Consider the following 16,320-nt stretch of genomic DNA (forward strand, 5'->3'; position numbering starts at 1 on the left):
AAATGTCATTCTTGTTTTCAAAGTCCTATCCTTATCTTCCAGCCCTTAAACTTTTCAAGAACTCTACACTCCTCAAATTCTAATCTCTTACACATCCCTGAATTTACCTGCGAGATTGTTGGCAGCCATTTTTGTCAACTGTATCGGTTTTAAATTCTATAATTGCTCCCCTAAACCTGTATCTCCACCTCTAAGATGCTCATTAAAAACTGGCACATTAAGCAAGCTTTTGGTTAACTGTCCTCATATGTGACTCGGTGTCAAGTTTTGTTCAAATCTACACCTAGGTAGCATCGTAGGATGTTTTGCTACATTAAAGATGCCATACTAATGCACATTGCTGTTGCTGTTGTTGTATAAAGCTGGTTGTATAATTGAGGCATGATCGCTTATTTTCCAAGCATAGAGGTGATTCAGTGTAGAGACTTTGCCTGTTTTGACACCTGATCAAATATAACTCTTGGGTATGGAGTGGGGGGAAGGTGGTGGTGTATGGAGCAGGCACTCAGAATATAATTATCAAGCTGCTGAGAACTGGGACACCTAGATTGAGCACTGAATATTAAAGGATATATGATATTCTATGTTATATAATACATTCTAAGGGAAAAGAAAGAACTGCAGATGCTAGAAACCTAAAACAAAAAAAGCAGAAATTGCTGGAGAGAAGGTCTGGTAGTATCTTTGGAGAGAAAGCAGAGTTAACATTTCCGAGTCCACTGACTCTGAATTCTGAAGACCTGCTGAGTTTCTCCAGCAATTTTGATTTTTGTAAATCATGAGGTGGAAGGGAGAGGGAAGACCTTATCAGAACTTCCATTGCAGAAGGAGACTGTTCAGTCCCTCAAGGCCACACTGCCATTCAGTGAGCTCATAGATGATTTGTTATTGTTTCAAATTCCACCTCACAATTGAAGCATCGCTTCCATTTAATACAATGAAACGTGCCTAGGAGCATTGCTGAGAGTGTACCGAGAATGAACAGGAGTATTGGCAGCTGAAGACACAACAGAATGATTGAAATGAGGGATCTGCAAGAAGCTATAATTGAAGGAGCACGGAGATTACTATTTCGGGGGATGGGGAGATCATTCATGCAATGAGGGTCAGCTGGAAAAAGATACTTGTCAGGTCTCCAGGTTTGTTCCTGCACACAATGTTCTTCTGGCCCGATTGTACTTATAAATATCTGGTTAGGTGTGGGATTAAAGGTCATGAAGATGAGTACATTCGGAAATGATTCAATACAATGATTTTGGTGGGACCGTGGAAATGTAATCTGTGGATAACAGACAACTGCACTTGAATAATTCAGGATGGAAACATTTCACAGAAATTGTATGGAGAAACAAATTGCTACATTTTCCCTCAGGAGGTGAAAGAAATTGGATAAAGTCCAAGATGGACTAGGTTGTTTTGCAATCTGCAGGAGGATTTTTCTTAACAGCTTTATTTTACTCTATTCTTTCTTACGGCCTCTTAATCCCGAAAATATCGGTTAAGATAGCCACTTGATTTCATTACCTCATCAGCAAGTGTTTTAATACTGCTAAACATTTTCTATTCCATCTTAATTCATAAATGCATGAAAATCCAATGTGGAACTCTCTAAACCAATGTTTCTGGTACAATTCAGCAATTTTGTTTTAACCAAGCCAGCCTAATTGAAAGAATTCCCTCTGCCTTCACCTGATTTAAATGCCTGATATGACGAATGTTGCAAACTGCAATCTGGAAATATTTTTGAATTAGAATCCCTACAGTGTGGAAACAAGCCCTTCGACCCAACGAGCCCACACCAACCTTCTGAAGACCCCCCCCCCCTATATTTACCCCACCTACCTTACACATCCCTGAACATGATGTGCAATTTAGCATAGCCAATTCTCCTAACCTGCACGTCTTCAGATTGTAGGAGGAAACTCACGCAGACACGAGGAGAGTGTGCAAACTCCACGCAAACAGTCACCCAAAGCTGGAATCGAACCCAGAACCTTAGAGCTGTGAAGCGGCAGCACTAGCTACTGTGCCACCCCAAACAGTAGCAAACTTTGTGAAACTTAATCTAAAAAGCAAGAACTCACTTTTGCATAGTGTATCTCAGGACTTCAGGATCTCCCAAACCATTTTAAAGCCAACGAAATTCAAAAATCTAGGATACACAGCAGCCAATTTGCACACAGTCAAGTCCCACACATGGCAATGAGAGAAATAATCACATAATCTGTTCTTTTTTCTTATTGAATGGCAGAACAAGCTCGTCAAACTGTACAGAATACTCCTGCATCCGTCTCTTCTGTTTTATCTTCCTTTTTGCACAGTTGTGTTTGCTTAGCTCACTTAAAGAATTCAGTTTTTAATTATTAGACCTTCCTCCAGCCCTAGATGTCCAGACCAGTAGAAATGGCTTTCCTGCATCGATCACATTTGTTCCCCATAATATCTTGAAAACTTTGATCAAGTTGCTCCATAAACTTTGAAATTCCAGCTACTAACTTGCAAAATCTTTTCTTGTAAAACAAACTCCTGTCATCTGGTAAATCTATGCTGTACTCCCTCCAAATATTATGGCCTCAGCAGTCAGTTTAGCTGGATCTAAAATTTGAACTGAAATGGAGTAAGAATTGGGTGTTGACAAAGGAACTGGAGAGCCAGAGAAAATCAGGCAGAAGCAATTAAAATGGGGAGCATGCCTGGGAAAGCATAATAAGATATTATAACTGTTTTGCAATTTGTAATGCAAAAATCTACATTCAATATAGTGTTGGTCAAGGACTATGTTAACCAGTGTACACTTAAATCAATATGCTAACCCGTAACATAATTACTGTAATGTATATGTCAATTATATATAAGGGCATGATGTATGTCTGAATGTAAATCAAATAAATCTTAATGCATAATTTATGTAATATCATTTGTCATTTATGGAAAAGAATATGTTTGACCTCACTTCTTCTGACTTCTCCTTCACAGTCTGACCCATCTTGCTTGAACCAAGCTTCTGCTAAAATGTAGCTGAGAGAATTTAATTTTTTTTCTGTCATTTGCCATTTTACTTTATTTTGGGTGGCATTTCCAATTTGGAATCCTCATGTATCTTGGTAAATAGAATTGAGTAACACTATGCCATTACTGCCCTAATTTAATGTGATCACTCTGAATCCTGCAGTGTGATCTTTGGAACTGACCACATTTAGAATATTGTGAGGAATTTTGGGCCCCATATCTCAGAAAGGCTGTACTGGCCCTGGCACGGGTCCAGAGAGATTCACGAGTATGGTCCCATGAATGACAGGCTTAACATATGAGGAATGTTTGAGGACTCTGGGTCAATACGCGATGCAGTTAAGAAGGATAAGGGAGGGATCTAATTGAAACTCACAGAAGACTGAATGACCTGGATAGGGTGGATGTTGGAAAGATGTTTGCATTAGCAGGAGAGACTAGGACCTGAAGGTACAGACTTAGAGTAAAGGGAAGACCCTTTAGAATGAAGATGAGGAGAAACTTCTTTCACCAGAGTGTGGTGAATCTATGGAATTCATTGCCACAGAAGGCTGTGGAGGCCAGGTCATTGTGCATATTTAAGATAGAGATAGATAGGTTCTTGATTGTTATGGGGATCAAAGATAATGGGAGAAGGTGGGAGAGTTGGATTGAGAAACTTATCAGCCATGATTGAATGGTGGAGCAGACTTGATGGGCCAAATGGCCTAATTTCTGCTCCTACGTCTTACGGTCTTATGGTCTAACAGGTCGCAGAGTTTAAGCTGTCATATAAATAAGAGATAATTGGGCTAGAGTATTTATTCATCATATCCTTGAATGATATTAACTGAATACATAACATTGCACTGCAGCTTTCTCTGTTCAACAGTTAGAGTACCATTTGTGAAAATCCATTTTTGTCAGTCAGTCCACATGGGAGACCATGTCACTCCAGAGCAACCAGTTCCTCCCCAGTTTGAGGTGTGCAGGGAGAGGTGTATGTCCTCATACCTATATGATAGTTCAACAGTTGTGGAGCAGACCAATGAAGCTCCTAATGTATCTCGGCAAATAGAACTGAGTAACACAGTGTCACTATTGCCCTAATTTTATGGGATCGCTCTAAGTCCTGCAGTGGGTTCACTGGCAAGCTTTATGTACACAGAGGGAATCGTACCTCTTCCAACTCAGCATCAACTTCAGTACCAGATTAAATCCTCCTCCCCACCCAAACGATGAGACAGAATTCCAAAAATTAGCAGGAAACATAAAGAATAATAAAGTTCTTGAATTGTTGTTAAACTCCAGTTTTTTCTTTATTGTACCCCCAAGAAAGGGAACTTGTCATCCCTAACCTATCATCCCTAACCTGTCAACCCTAACCTATCGTCCCTAACCTATCGTCCCTAACCTGTCATCCCTAACCTGTCATCCCTAACCTATCATCCCTAACCTATCATCCCTAGCCTGTCAACCCTAACCCCTCATCCCGAACCTGATTCTAGATTAAAGTGGTGCTGGAAAAGCACTGCAGTTCAGGCAGCATCCGAGAAGCAGGAAAATTGATGTTTCGGGCATAAGCCCTTCATCAGGAATAGAGCCTGTCATCCTGAACCTGTCATCCCTAACCTCTCATCCTAACTTTTCATCTTAACTCGGATCTTTTTTCATATCCAGAAGTGTTCATACACACAACTGGACTTCTATTTTCCATCACCAAATCACCATTTTTTTTTTAACCACCACTAGTAAAACAATTCTATTTTTCAATTGACTAATTTACATGCAAAGCCCATTAAGGGCAAGAAGGCAGTTTGGGATTGATTCAGGACAGCAGGGATTTAACAATAAACATCAAAAAAATGTAGGATTAACGAGTTTTAAATGGGATTATAAAGGAATGCCAAATTAGAAATGGGTGTTGATTAGTTGGTGATTGAACTCTGGTTGGTTGAGTTGTTGTCATGGAGAAAGTAATGGGGATTTATCGGCTCTCCAAGCTCCAATCCAAGCAATGTTCATGTCCTTTACTACTAAGCGACTCTTCAGGTTTTGTGCCAGATTTCAAGTGACAGAAGGAAACAACTGCTAATACAGGGACGACTTCAAGAGGAATCAAAGTGGCCATCACTCTGACATTTTAAACAACTGAGCGGCTCAACAACATTGGCTTCAATGGTTTATTGTCAGCCTCCGGGGTAGGGTGGGGAGGCTACCACCAATTGTAATGATGATAGTGGGTGGCGGGAGAGACTGATTAAGCTCTGTCTTGGAAATAGTTTCACAGCTGCACTTCAATGGGTTGAGGTCCTGTTCCTTCTTTGCTCCATTTAAACTCCTCACATGGCCTTCATGGAGAGGGGTTTGGGTTCATTCTGAGGACATGGAATCCATTTTGGATGCACACAACAGCTACACTCATATAAGCATCCAAGATGTAGTTAGCCGAGATGGATCCAAATTGTGAAGATGTCAAGCCCAGGACCATTGTGTATTTGAAGCTAAGGGCTTCACCTTTACATTTGGATGTCTCTTATTATATGAGGATGAGGGCTGTCCTACTAGAAGCTTATAAAATCATGAGGGGCATGGATAGGGTGAACTGGCCACAGGGAATAGGAGTGTAAAACTAGAGGGCATAGGTTGAAGGTGAGAGGGGAAAGATTTAAAAGGGACCTAAGGGACAATTTTTTAACACAGCGGGTGGTGTGTGTATGGAATGAGCAGCCTGAGGAAGTGGTGGAGGCTGGTACAATTTCAGTATTTTTTAGAAGACATCTGGATGGTTACATAAAAAGGAAGGGTTTAGAGGGATGGGGGTAAAATGCTGGCAAATGGGACAAGATTAATGTAGAATATTTGGTCGGCATGGACAATTTGGACTAATGGGTCTGTTTCCGTCCTGTACAGCTCTATGACTTTATCACTCTACTGACTGGAGCAATCAGCAAATGGAACATTTTGAATTGACAGACTGCGTCATCAATTAGTACATTATTGGCCTATCAAACACATCCTTACGGTGGCTAATTAAAATGAAAGGCAAGTGTGATTGTGTGGATAGTTTAGTGGCAAACACTGAATACAGATCACATCACTGGTGTTCAGTTTTGGAACGGAAGCTGCTGTTTAATACTGTTTGCTTACCACAAATTATCGTACACAATGGCTTCAATAATTAGTTGGCAGAGACCTCTTAAGGGTATCAGTATGTGTCAGAAACTCAATACACAGTTTCACTCACTGCTTTGTTTACTTACCTTGTTTGCTTCATCATTATCGCCTTGAATATGTTTAAACCAGCATATTTCTTAATTTATCATAGAATAAAGTCCCTACAGTTTGGAAACAAGTCATTTGGCTCAACTAGTCCACACTGATCCTCCGAGGAGTAACCCACCCAGGCCCATTCCCCATCTTATTACTCTACATTCCCCCCCTGACTAATGCACCTAACCTGCACATCCTTGAACACGATGGGCAATTTAGCCTGGCCAATTCACCTAACCTGCACATCTTCGGATTGTGGGAGGAAACCGGAGCACCCGGAGGAAACCCACACCAGTACGGGAAGGATGTGCAAAATTCACACACACAGCCCGAGGCTGGAATCGAACCTGGATCCCTGGCACAGTGAGGCAGCAGTGCTAACCACTGAGCACTGAGCTGCCCTCCTCTCATGATTGCCAATTCTTTGGTTAATAGTACTAAGAATAAAGAATTACTTTTATTAATTTAGGAGATGTGGGCGTCGCTTGCTGGGCTAACATTTATTGATCACCCTAATTACCCTTGAGAAGATGATGGTGAGTTTCCTTCTTGAACTACTTCAGTCCTTAGGATGTAGGGCACCCATAACGCTGCTAGGAAGGGGATTTCAGATTTTGACCCATGTCCATTGAAGGAACAATGATTTATTTCCAAGTCAGGAGGGTGAGAGGCTTGGAGGGGAACTTGCAGGTGGTGGTGTTCCCATGCATCTGCTGCTCCTGTCCATCTAGATGGTGAGGTTATGGATTTAAAAGGTAATGACTGAGGCATCTTGGTGAGTTATTGAAGTGCATCTTGTCAATGGTATACACTGCCACTACTGAGCACCAGTGGTGGAGGGAGTGAATGTCGAAGGTAGTGTGAAATAAAGTAGGCTGCTTTTTCCTGGGTGGTGTCAAGCCTCTTGAGCATTGTTGGAGCTGCACCTATCCAGGCAACTGGGGAGTATTCCATCACACTTATGCTTTAGATGTTGGACAGGCTTTGGGGACACAGCAGGTGAGTTACCCACTGTTGGATTCCGAGCTTCTGACCTATTCCTTTAGCCACATATTTGTACGGCTAGTCCAGTTCATTTCTGATCAACGGTAAGCTCAGGATATTCATTGTGGGGAATTCAGCAACGTTAATCCATTGAATGTTAGATTTCTCTTTTATTGGAGATGGTAAATGCCCAGTCAATTGTATGGCACGAATGTTACTTTCAGTTACCAGCCCAAGCCTGGATGTTGGTCAGGTCTTTCTGCATATGGACATGGATCACTTTGCATAACCAGTATCTTGAGTATCTCGGGTGTCATTAAACATTGTTTAATCATCAGCAAACTTCTATTCTGACCTAATGATGGGGATAGATAATGAATGAGCAACTGAAAGTTGTCTGACCTTGAGCAACTCTTGCAGAGATGTTCTCGAGCTAAAATAATTGGCCTCCAACAAACACAATCACCTTCCTTTGTATCAAGTATAATGCTAACCAGTGGATAGTTTTCCCAGTCTTTCCCATTGACTCGACTTCTGCTAGATGTTACACTTGGTCAAATTCTTCTTTGATGTCAAGGGCAGTCACTCTCACCTCATCTCAGGAATTCAGCTCTTTTGTCCCAATTTGAACCAAAATGATGAGAACCTAAAGTGAGCACCAGTGAACAGATTATTGCGAAGTAACTTGCTTTTCAGCAGTTTTGATGACCCTTTCCGTTGCTTTTCTGATTTTCGAATCCAGACTGACAGGGCAGCAATTAGCTGGATTGGATTTGTCAAACTCTTTTTTTTTGTACAGGACATACCCATGGCAATTGTCTATATTCTCAGGTACAAAAGAACATAAGAAATAGCAGCAGGAGTAGGCCATCTGGCCCGTCGATCTTGCTCCATTATTCCATAAGATCATGGCTGAACTTTTCGTGGACTAATCTCTATTTACCCACCCGCGCCATGTAATTCTTAATTCCTTTACTGTTCAAACATCTATCTACATTAAAAACATTCAATAAGTAGTCTCAACTGCTTCACTGGGCAGGAAATTCCACAGATTCACAACCCTCTGGGTGAAGAAGTTCCTGCTCAACTTAGTCCTAAATCTGCACCTCCTTATTTTGAGGCTATGCCCCCTAGTTCTTGGAAAATGCTAGTGAATCTGTCCCCATCAGATTCTGACAATGCACTCCCGATTTTACTTGTTCCTTGGATGAAAACGTTTTTCCTTATGTCATCATCAATTCCTCTGCCACTTGCCTTTAATCAGGCCTCTCTGATTCTCAACCTATTCACTAATGGGAATAATTTCTCTTTACCTACTCTCCCTAGACCCCCGATGATTTTGAACAGTTCCATCAAATCCTCTCTCAGTGTATTTCATCTGCCCTTGTAAGACAAGTCCTGCATCCCCGAATAAGTTCATAATTTATTTTGGAATGAGATGAACACATAAGTCAATACTTACATTCTGTTCAATCACTGCAATTTATCTTCTTTCATCAGTACAGAGAATATGCCACACTTGGAAAAACTGAATGCTGTCTTGCCTGACATGAACAAAACGTTTCATCTATATCCTGATCATCACATGTTTTCAGCGCTTCATGATATTTCAGGCTCAACTGCATCCTTCGTTGTATCAATTGTTGTTCACAACCAGAGAGGAGATCAAAGATTATCCAACAGAATGGATACGAAGTGGACTTTTGATAGAACAAACTAAACTGGGTTGCTTATTGTCTCCACGTCAGGTTCATTATTTATTTATGCCCACATCTGTCAAGGGCACGACGAGTATTTGTCCTTTGACCAATTTGACAAACAGCAGGAATTTGCTCGTAATGAGCCATAGAGATCGACAGCATAGAAAACGGCCCTTTGGCCCGTCACATCTGCGCTAATCAAAAAGGACCACCTAACTATTCAAATTTCATGTTCCAATACCTGGCCTGCAGATGTTGCGTGCCTTGGTATCACAAGTGAACAACTAAATACGACTGAAATGATGTCAGGGTTTCTGCCGCGACCATCCTTGACAGGCAGCAACTTCCACATTCCCACAATCCTCTGGGTCAAAAATATTTCCTCGCCTCTCCTCCAAATCTTCTGTTTCTGACCTTAAATTTACAGTCACCGGTTATTTATATGCCCATCAAGGGGCAAGTCTACTTCCTGTCTATCCTAAAAATGTCTCTCATAACTTTAAGCTTCTCAATCATGCCTCTTTTCAATTTCCTCTGCTCTAAGGGAAATAACCCCCGTCTGTTCAATCTCTCTTCATAACTGAAACTTTCCAGCCCAGGCAACATCCTGGTAAATCTCCCCTGTACCCTCTCCAGTGCTATCACAAACCTCCTGTAACATGGATTCCAGAACTTCACACAGTCCTCTAGCTGTGGCCTAACCAGCAAATTATACAATTCCAGCATAACTTCCCTGCTCTTAAATTCTATCCCTGGGCTAATAAAGGCACTAGACCATATGCCTTCTTAACCACTTTATCCACCTGTCCTGTGTGACGATACTATGGCTTTAAGGGGCATACGTTTTCCTGGGTTTTTTTAAAGAGAGGTTTTAAGGCTGAGGTGATGTGCTGTCTATTGCAAGCCAACAAAGTAACCAGCTTGTGAGACTTTTTTAAGTTGGAACAATAGAAGCAGCCTGAACGGGTGGGGGAAGCACCTACAGAACTAGGATGTTTTTTTGTTTTAGCTTTCAGTTGTTGCTCAGGTTTGTAAACTGCAGTACATCTCTCTCTCTGCTACACACTCTCCCTCAGAGTTTCCCCTTAATGTTTTTTTCCTACTGGGCAGCAAGAAATACATTTAAGTCAATCTGTTTCAGTGAATTAGCCTTTTATTAAGGCTGTGTTCATGGGATGTTACTGTATTAGAACAGTTCACTAGTAATCATTGTTGTATGTATATATTTTTCAGCATTTTGATAGAGTTACAGCTGAACCAATTTTTTCTTTGGTTTTTCTCCTGTTGCATTCGAACTATAGTGTGTGAATAAAATGTGTTTTGCTTCAAATCCAATAGTTTGACCAGTCGAATTGCACCTGGAATGCATTTACCTTTAAAATAAGAAAAAGTCAGGCCATAGATTATCTTAATATATTTTGAGGGGGTTTGGTCTAGTCCATAATATTTGGTACTTTTTAAGGGACTGGTGCATATGCATACCAAAGTCCTTCTGATCCTTGATGCTTCCCAGGGTCCTATTGTCTATCATGTATTCCCTTGCCTTGTTTGAGTGTGCACTCCTTCGTCTGTCATACTGTTAGTTTGGGGAACCATTTCAAGCCTGTAAAATGGGTGCCATGTGGTTGAATTCCTCGGTCATTGCTGTGAAACATAACAGCTTAACCCCACTTTATTATGACAGATAAATCCCCACAATGTGACAACTATCATTTTCTTTGTCATCGTGAATGCCACGCCTGACATGAGACTCTGAAGTTGGTAGTTCTGCCTGACATCTCGTTATCAAAACACTTTTACCAGCGACTCAAAAGTGAAGTGGAGGGAAAGTTAATTGGCCCTCATAATTCCTCTCCAACTGTCTCTCTCTGTCTTTCACATTTTGTTGGAAATTTCCTCTACAAGGGTAGCTTCTGTTCTCTCACCCCCTGTCCCATCTCTCACACTCAAACGCTCTTTGTCATAATGAGGACTTTATCCATTGCATCCAAATATATATCCAGTGATACGCATGGGTTCAGTCATGTAACCCCAGCTTGTATGCTGCCAACAGATTACAGTTCCTGCCTCGTAAGCCCCTTGGTGGAGTTTTTGAGGTCTCCCTGCTCAGTGGAGGTGGCCTGACTATAGTGAGAATAAAATTTGAATCACCTTTCCCACTGTGGCTGCCATCATCCCTTGTCCCTACTGCAAGGCCATGAAAAGGCCCATTCAAGTCTGATTGTGAATAAATAGGCCAGTATTCAACACTTGTCATGCAGAGGCTGTGTGCCATTTGAGGATGAATGGGTTAAGTTATAGTCATAGAGTCATAGAGATGTACAGCACGAAACAGACCCTTCGGTCCAACCAGTCCATGTCGACCAGATATCCCAACCCAATCTAGTCCCACTTGCCAGCACCTGGCCCATATCCCTCCAAACCCTTCCTATTCATATACCCATCCAAATGCCTTTTAAATGTTGCAATTGTACCAGTCTCCACCACTTCCTTTGGCAGCTCATTCCATACATGTACCACCCTCTGAATGAAAACGTTGCCCTGTAGGTCTCTTTTATATCTTTCCCCTCTCACCCTAAATCTTTGCCCTCTAGTTCTGGACTCCCCCCACCCCAGGGAAAAGACTTTGTCTATTTACCCTATCCTTGCCCCTCATAATTTTGTAAACCTCTATAAGGTCAACCCTCAGCCTCCGAGACTCCAGGGAAAACAGCCCCAACCTGTTCAGCCTCTCCCTATAGCTCAAATCCTCCAACCCTTACAACATCCTTGTAAATCTTTTCTGAACCCTTTTCTAATCTCTCAGTCCCCTGACATCAAGACAGCGTTTGTGGCTCTTCTCTGCATGGTGTTTATTGATTGGCTATTTTTTGTCTTGGCGACCAAACGTGAATGCAGCATTCTGGGTATCACCTGACTAAAACATTAGGCAGCTCCAGGCTTCAGCTAAACCCTACTGATCTGGTAATATTAGGATTCTGTTTACTTTATTGATTGCTGCACTACAGTAACAGAATCTGCTCAGCAATACATTCATTATAGCTCCCAGATCACTGGCAGCAACTCTCACTAGGCACACTGGTTGAAGAGTGTTCTTCATGTCTTCTGACCGCACCCTTGCTTGTACTGAATTGCATCTACCACCAATTCCATAAATTGAATATTTTAAGTCCTTCCGTAAATCGTTCATCAGAATGAGCTGCTCATATTCTCTTCCTGTTAGATTCAGCTGCTGACTTAATCAATTTGACCAATTTACTTTGTCTCTCTAAGTATTGCATGCTTCAAGAACTCTAATTACTTCCTGTTCCCCACCCCCCACCCCCAACTCCATCCCCGCTTACATAAAACAGTTGTGCAGGAGGCAGGTGGAGATGCGAAACTTATCCGACTTAAATGATCATTTTAGAGTGCAGGCAAATGGTTAACCAGAAATGAGTGAACAATAATCTCTATATGACTATAAGAAAGCCCTGGTGGGAACGCAAGTCCCCAGAGTAAGGAACTTACGAGAGAGGATTCTGTGCAGGTGAGACCTTTGAAACATCCACAGCAGCATGTGCACAACCAACATTTAACTCTTGGATCAGGGAGCCCAGCTTTGAAGAATTTTACAAAATATTACAGAATGCGGAGCAGTATAGAAACAGCCCTATTGGGTCCCAGTGCTTGAGTCAGTGTTTTGGCTCCACACAGCCCCCTCACCACTTTACTTCATCTCATCCAACCAACACTATCTCTTATTTCTTACAACCTCATGGTATTTATCTCTTTTTTTCCTCTGTAATGCCTGAATCACCTTTGGTAGCAATCACTTGCTAACTATTATAATTGTCCACCTTGAAAATTCCTATGATATTTGTGCTTGATATCATGAACTGCAAAGAATGATTGATAATGAAATCATCTTTTGGCTTGCTGGGGCCATTCAAGGTGCATCTGCAGCCATGGACGTTTCATGTCACTAGTCACGGATTCTGTAGATCCATGTGTAGCTGATGGGGCTTGATCCTAGAGTCATATCTCTGACCTGGAGATGGAAATGGTCTTGAGACCACTAGCATTCCTTTCCTAGAATCGATACTGTGTGGGAAATTCCGTTCAGCCCATCAACTCCACACCATCACTTCCGAAAAGCATCCAATGACCTTCCACTTGGTGCATAACTGTGGATTTCCCATGGTTAATCTACCTAACCTGGACTGTGGGAGGAAATTGGAGCAGCCGGAGGAAACGCATGCAGACAGGGGGAAGAATGTGCAAACTTCACACAGACAGTCACCCGAGGGTGGAATTGAACCCAGGTGCCTGGCACTGTGAGACAGCAATGCTAACCACTGATATTCTCAAAGAATTGTGTCTCTTTGTATAGCTTCTCTAGAAAGACACTGTGCGCAGGACATCTTTTAAAGTGGGACCACATCAGCAGACACGTGGTCCTTCACGTAGGTAAGTCCAGTTCCAGTGGCAAGGAAACCTGGAAAGACTAGGGAACTCCGTACTGCTGTAGCCTTCAGCGTGAGGATTTTCCACCAGGATCACTGTTGAGGACTTGTTTTGATTGCATTTTGTTTGGTTCCTCCCCTTTGACCTTACCATCATTGTGACCCTGCCAGGAGTTGAGATTTGCTCTTGGGATCAATGGAACACTCAAGTCTCTCCACCACAGTGAGGTGAGAATCCACAGAAAGGAATGTTTGTTTTCACTTCACTACAACGGCTCCCTGTGCTAGTGAGTTCTACATTCTCACCTCCCTCTCGTTCTGACCAGGAATGTCACTCTTGAATTCCCTGTTGGGTCTTGTGCTGTCTTCTACTGATGGCCTCTAGTTTTGCCCTAACCCACAGGAAGAAATCATCTTTATGTCGACATTGCCAAAAGCTTCCATCAGGTGGGGAATCTTGTAGCTTGCACTGAGAAGTGCGTGTGAGTTCTGTTTGGAGGCAGAGCTGCTGTATTCTCTGTGGTCTGGTAGCATCTGTCAGACTGATTTTGCGAGTGGGGGATGCCTATGTAAGTTCAATGCCGATGCATTCTGCTGATCTGAACCACCGAACCCCCTCCCCACCGCATACCTTGCTAAAAGTTACACCTGCTGTTTTGGCGTAAGGTCACGTTGCAGAGATTGAGGACCCCTCCCCTCCTCCGGGGTTCAAGCCATACCCCTCAGGGCCATCTGGGGATGGAAGGGGGCCCAGCTTCCTGGTAGTTCAGCAGAAGGCCCTCCTGCTTGATCATGGCAGGCTGGGCCAAGACTTTGGCTGAAGGTGAGTGACGAGTGAAACTCTACCCCAATGCCGCAAATGATTGACGGACTCCGCAAAGGGCCTGTAGCTTGGTGTGACGACTGTAAGGTTTCACTCATGATGATGGCAAGCATGGACTTCGTTTGTGGCAGCCAATTCATTCTTCAGAAGATGCCCCCATCGCAGGAGACAGTCTTTCTGGGGAACACCTACTCAAGAGAAGACATTATCTAGCACAGGCCAGTTTGCTCTTGCTATCTGCTGAGTTGATACTCAATCCTTCTATCTGTTTGCAAATCAAAAGAGTGGCTAACATCATGGAGAGTGCCAACAGTAGTTCAGTATTCCAGACCCCTGAATACTGACCCCTGCAGAGGAGGAAGGGCTCAAACCAGTTTTGATACTCATTGCAGACAGCGAGGCTGGAGCGCCAATGCAACAGAGTGAGGACATCTCCAAGGAAAGGGAAGGAAAGGTGAGACTGTAGAGGGAAATGGGAGTGGGCATCATCTTGAGCCAGTGCTTGGTGCTCTCCTCTGCAAGGCCTTCCCCACTGACGAGACATGGTGCGTACATTCTGCAGCAGGCAGCAGCTCCAGCTCTGAGAGGGGCAATATGGAACTGTCAGGGTATGAACCAGCATCACCATTTCACAGATGCTGCCTGTCCTATAGAGTTTCCTCAGCACTCTCGGGTTTTAGTTCAGGAGTATACGTTTGATGCTTCAATGAAAGTCAATGATACTTCAATGAAACGTGGAAGATAGGAGCAGGATTGAGGCCATTCGACCCCTCATTACTATCATGGCTAATCATTGAGCTGAATACCGTAAACCTGCCTTATCCCCATATCTTACAATCCCATCAGCCACAAGAGCTTTTTTTAGTTCCTTCTTGAAAACAGAATGTTTTGATCTCAACTACTTTCTGTGTCAGTGAATTCCATAAGCTCCTTCCTGGATTGAACCTGTCTAGTCCTCTTCGAATTTCTTTGCGTTTCTATGAGATCTCCTCTAAGTCTACATAACTCCAGTGAATAAAAGCTTAACTGACTCAAATGTCAGTCCTGCCATCGCAAGAAGCAATTTGGTTAAGCTACACTGCTCTCCCTCGTTAGAAACAACATCCTTCCTCAAAACTGCACACGATATTCCAGGTTTGGCCTCACCTCTGTCCTGCATAATAGCAGCAAGACATTTCCGTTCCCTCAAATCCTCTCGCAATGAAGGCCAGCGCACAGTTTGCCTTCTTTACTGCCCGCAGCACGTGCACGCTTACCTTTAGTGACTGCTGCATTAGGACACCAAGGTCATATTGAATATTCGTCTCTCTCAATTCAAATAAGAATCTGCCTTCCTGTTTTTGCTGCCAAATTGGATAACCTCATACGTATCGACATTTTTTCTGCATCAGCCATGCACTTGCCCACTCACTCAGCATGTCTAAATCACACTGTGATGATCTCAGCATCCTCCTCACAGCTCATCCTTCCACGTAGCTTTGAGCCATCTGCAAATTTTGAGATCACATTTCGTTCCCTCATTAACATTGTGAATAGCTGAGGTCCTAGTGGTGATCCCCATGGTACCCCATTCTCACCCTTGCTCAACTGTCTGTCAACTTAGTCCTGCCCTCACCACCAAACTCCAACACACTGCATCCACCTGGACACCCCGCACTGGCCTATTACCTGCCCTAGACCTCTTCATTTCCAACTGCCGCTGGGACATTAATGGCCTCAACCTGTCTATCCCCCTCCCCCACTCCAACCTCTCACCCTCACAACACGCAACCCTCCAATCCCTCTGCTCCAATCCCAATCTCACCATCAAGCCAGCGGATAAAGGGGGCGCAGTGGTAGTCTGGTGCACTGACCTCTACACCGCTGAAGCCAAACGCCAACTCGAGGACACCTCTTCCTACTGCCCCCTTGACCATGACCCCACCCCACATCACCAAACGATCATCTCCCAGACCATACAGAACTTCATCACCTCAGGAGGTCTCCCACCCACAGCTTCCAAACTCATAGTCCGGGAACCCCGCACTGCCCGGTTCTACCTCCTTCCCAAGATCCACAAGCCTGACCACCCTGGCCGACCCATTGTCTCAGCATGCTCCGGCCCCAC

General features: G+C 43.2%; 1 protein-coding gene across 6 annotated transcripts in view; it reads right to left on the bottom strand.

The window, feature by feature from the left end:
- Nucleotides 1-16,320, bottom strand: part of dpp6a (dipeptidyl-peptidase 6a) — a 1,472,261-nt gene that overhangs the window by 215,288 nt on the left and 1,240,653 nt on the right. The gene's annotated exons all lie outside the window — the stretch shown is intronic.

This window comes from Chiloscyllium plagiosum, chromosome 5 (assembly GCF_004010195.1).
Source record: "Chiloscyllium plagiosum isolate BGI_BamShark_2017 chromosome 5, ASM401019v2, whole genome shotgun sequence".
NCBI lineage: Eukaryota > Metazoa > Chordata > Chondrichthyes > Orectolobiformes > Hemiscylliidae > Chiloscyllium > Chiloscyllium plagiosum.